Here is a 4,635-nt window from a genome sequence, read left to right as displayed (position 1 = left end):
TTTCTTTATATAAACTTAATGGTAACCATCCAAAAAAAACATCCAGAAGTGAGACACATAAAATATGAAGGAACAGAGAAAGAACCCATAGAACACAACTAAATTAAAATAGCAGACATAAACATAAGGACAAAGAAACAATGGAGATATTAAGCTACCAGAAAACAAAAGATAAAATGGCTATAGAGAAACTTCATATTCAATAATCACCTTAAATGTAAATTCAATAAACACAACCAATAAAAAGGCACAGAGTAGTTGGCTGTATCAAAAAACAAAACCCAACTATATGCTGCTTTCAAGAGACACATCTCAGTTGCAATAACAAATACAGACTCAAAGTGATAGGATGGAAAATGATACTGCAAGCAAATGGCATACAGAGAAAAGCGGATATAGCCATACATATATCTGATGAAATAGACTTTGAGATAAAAAAAAGTAATGAGAGTTAATGATAGACACTTCATAATAATTAAAGACACCATATATCAAGAAGATATAACGCATAAATATATATGCTCCCAATTGGGGAGCACCAAAATACATAAAGCAACTACTATCAAAACTAGAGGGAGAAATCGACAAAAACAATTATAGCAGGAGATCTAAATACCCCATTGTGAGCTATAAATAGAACATCCAAACAGAAAATCAATAAGGAAGTATCAACCTTCAATGACACATTAGACCAACTGGACATAACTGACATTTACAGGGTGTTTCTTCCAAAAACATCAGATTATACATTCTTCTCTAGGGCGCATGCAACATTCTCAAGGATAGACCATATGCTGAGACACAAAACAAGCGTTAACAAATTTAAGATTGAAATCATACCAAACATATTATCTGACCATGTTCTCAACTTTGCTTTGAAAGTGGAGATCAACTGTAAAAAGAATGTGAGAAGAACTACAAGTATGTGGAAAATAAACATCCCGATACTAAAGAATGATTGGATCAAAGAAGACATAAAAGGAGAGATCAAAAGATACGTAGAAAAAAAATGAAAAAACATATCAAAACTTTGGGGACACAGCAAAAGCAGTAATAAGAAGAAAGTTTATATCATTACAGGCTTATCTCAAGAAAGAAGAAAGATCCCAAATAAACTACCTAGCATTATATCTTTAAAAACTAGGAAAAAAGAAAAAAAATGAATCTCAAAGTCAGCAGAAGAAAGGAAATAATAAAAATTAAGGCAGAATTAAATGAAACTGAGAACAAAAAGAACCAGAAAAAATTAACGTAACGAAGAGTTATTTCTTTAAAAATGTCAATAAAATTGTGAGCCCCTGTCTAGACTTGCTAAGGAAAAAAGGAAAAACACTAATAAACAAAATCAGAAATGAAAGAGAAGGTAAGTTGGATACCATTAAAATACAAAGGATCACGCAAGCATACTCTGAAAGATTATATGCCATCAAATTCAATAACTTAGAAGAAATGGACAAATTCATAGAAATATAAAACCTCACTGGACTGAATCACAAAGAACTGGAAAATTTAAAGAGACCTGTCAACACTAAGGAAATTGAACAAATCATCAAAACCTCCCCAAAAGTAAATCTAGAACCAGATGACTTCACTAGTGAATTCTACCAAACATTCAAAGAATATTAATACCTGTCCTTCTCAAACTCTTCCAAAAACTGAATAGAGAAATACCTTCTAACTCATTTTACGAGGTCAAAATTACCCTGATACCAAAACCTGGTAAGAATAACAACAACAACAACAAATAAATAAAAAAGAAAAGAAAAAAGAAAGCTATAGACCAATATCTCTTATAAATACAGATGCAAAACTCATAAACAAAATACTGGCAAATTGAATAAAATGATACATTACAAAAATTATACATCATGCTCAAATGAGGTTGATTTCAAGGGCACAAAGATGATTCAACACATGCAAATAGATAAATGTGATACACCACATAAACAAAATAAGGGATAAAACTCATATAATTACATCAATTGATGAAGAAAAAGCATTTGAAAAGATACAACATTATTTTTAATTAAAACGCTTTATAAAATGGTTATAAAAGGGAATTTCCTCAACATATTAAAGGCCATATACTAAAAACCTTCAATGAATATCATACTTAATGGTGAGAAACTGAAAGTTTTTACTCTAAGATCAGGAACAGAACAAAGATGCTCGTTCTCATTGTTCTGATTTTATTTAGAACTGAAAGTCTTAGAGCTATCAGGAAAGAGAAAAAATAAATGGCATCCAAATTGGAAATGATAAGGTCAAATCATCACTTTTTGCAGACAACGCAATTTCTTATATCGAAAAGTATAAAGACTCCATCCCCCCAAAAACTACTAGAAACAATAAATAAATACAGTAATTTCAAAATATAAAATCAATGTACAGAAGTCCATTGTGTTTTTTATACTAACAGTAAAATTTTAGAAAAAGAAATAAAAAAAATTTCTTTTGCAATTGCAACAAAAAGAATAAAATGCCTAAGAATAAACTTACCAAAGCATGTGAATGACCTATACACTGAAAACTATAAGATATTATTAAAAAAAAAAATGAAGAAAACATAAAGAAATGGAAAGATATTCTGTTCATGAATTGAAATAAACAACATAGTTAAAATGGCCATATTACCCAAACTAATAAACATATTGAATGAAATTCCCATCAAAATTCCAATGGCACTTTTTAAAGAAAAAGAACAAAAAATCATCACATTTGTATAAAATCACAAAAGACCTTGAATAGCCAAAGTGATTCTGAGAAAAAAGAGCAAGGCCGGAAGTACCACACTCCCTGAATTTAAATTATACTACAAAGTGTGAATAATCAAAACAGCCTAGTATTGGCAGAAATAGGCTCACAGACAGATGGAACACAATTTAGAGCCTAGAAATTAACACTTACATATGGCAAATAATTTTTGACAAAGAATCCAAAAATATACAATGGAGAAAGGAAAGCTTTTTCAATAGATGGTTCTGGGAAAATTGGAAAGCCACATTCAAAAGAAAGAAACTAGATTGCTGTTACCGTACACAGAATTTAACTTAAAATGAAACAAAGACCTAAATATAAGTCCTGAAACAATATATTGCATAGATGAAAACATAGGTACTAAACTCATAATCTTTGGATTACGGAGGACTTTATGAATTTGACCTCAAAGGCAAGGGAAGTATAAGCAAAAATAGAGAAATGGGACTACATTAAACTAAAGCTTCTGCACAACAAAAGAAACCATCAGCAAGACAAAGAGGCAACCAACTGAATGATTGAGCTAATATCCAAAATATACAAAGTACTTATACAACTCAACAACAAGAACAACAACAAATATGATCCAGTGAAAAAAATGGGCAGAAGTCCTAAACAGATATTTCTCCCAAGAAGACATACAAATGGCCATCAGACATATGAAAAGATGCTCAAATTCACTAGCTATCAGGAAAGTGCAAATCAAAATCACAATGAGATATTATCTCATACCTGTTAGAATGGCTATCATCAACAGGACAAGTAATAACAGGTGTTGGAGAGGTTTTGGGGAAAAAGAACCCTCATACATTGCTGGTGGAAATGTAAATTGGTACAGCCAGTATGGAAAACAGTATGGAGTTTCCTCAAAATATTAAGAATAGAATTACTATATGATCCAACATACCCTCTTTTGAGTATCTTCCTGAGAAACTTGAAAACAGTTATCCGTAAAGACATATGCAACCTAATGTTTATTGCAGCATTATTCATGGTGTCCAAGTCATGGAAATAATCAGTATCCTTAGATAGACGATTGCATCAAGAAGATGTGGTACAAATATACAAAGGAATACTACTCACCTATAAGAGAAGATAAAGTACTGGCATTTGCGACAACATGGATGGATCTTGATGTTATTATGCTAAGTGAAGCAAGTCAGACAGGAAAAGTTGAGAACCATATGATTTCACTTGTATGTGAGATATAAAACTGAAAGTAACAAACAAACAAGACAAAAAAAAAACTCATAGAAGCAGAAAACAATTTAGCGGAAAACAGGATGCAGGAGGTAGGTAAGGGTCCAAGGGGTCAAATATATGGTGACAGAAAAAAAATACGATTTTGGGTGGTGAACACACAATGCATTATACATATGACATATTATGGAATTGTCCACTTGATACCTGTATAATTTTATTAACCAATGTAACCACAATAAATTGAGTAAAAAAGAAACATTGATTATTTGTTAAGTAAATTTGTCTATCAAAATATGAAAAGTGAATTATTTATCAGACTTTATTTTAACTGTGCAATTTAACACAAATAATATAAATTATTGGAAACAGGAAGCTGTATTAGAAAGGGAGAGAGTGGACCTAAGTACAATTGGTTAACATAAAGTCTCAAAAACAAAAAATTCTCTGAACAAGCTGTTAACTTATTAAAATCTGGCTCCTTTGTTGTGTTGTTTAGCATGGTAAATATGGCAACAAATTCACAATGATTCTTATATTTAGTTCAAAAGTAGTTTAATTATTGTACATTGTCCAGTTGAAATACAATTAACTAAAAAAAAGTTCACAAGAAAATGAATCCCTGTTGTTTATTGTATTGTGAAAGAAAAAGGAGTATGCTTCAAGTAAAATATATAT

Source organism: Pteropus vampyrus, unplaced genomic scaffold, assembly GCF_000151845.1.
Source record: "Pteropus vampyrus isolate Shadow unplaced genomic scaffold, Pvam_2.0 Scaffold63, whole genome shotgun sequence".
NCBI classification, from domain to species: Eukaryota; Metazoa; Chordata; class Mammalia; order Chiroptera; family Pteropodidae; genus Pteropus; species Pteropus vampyrus.
The sequence above is the reverse complement of the archived record's forward strand: the minus strand, read 5'-3'. Positions refer to the sequence as shown.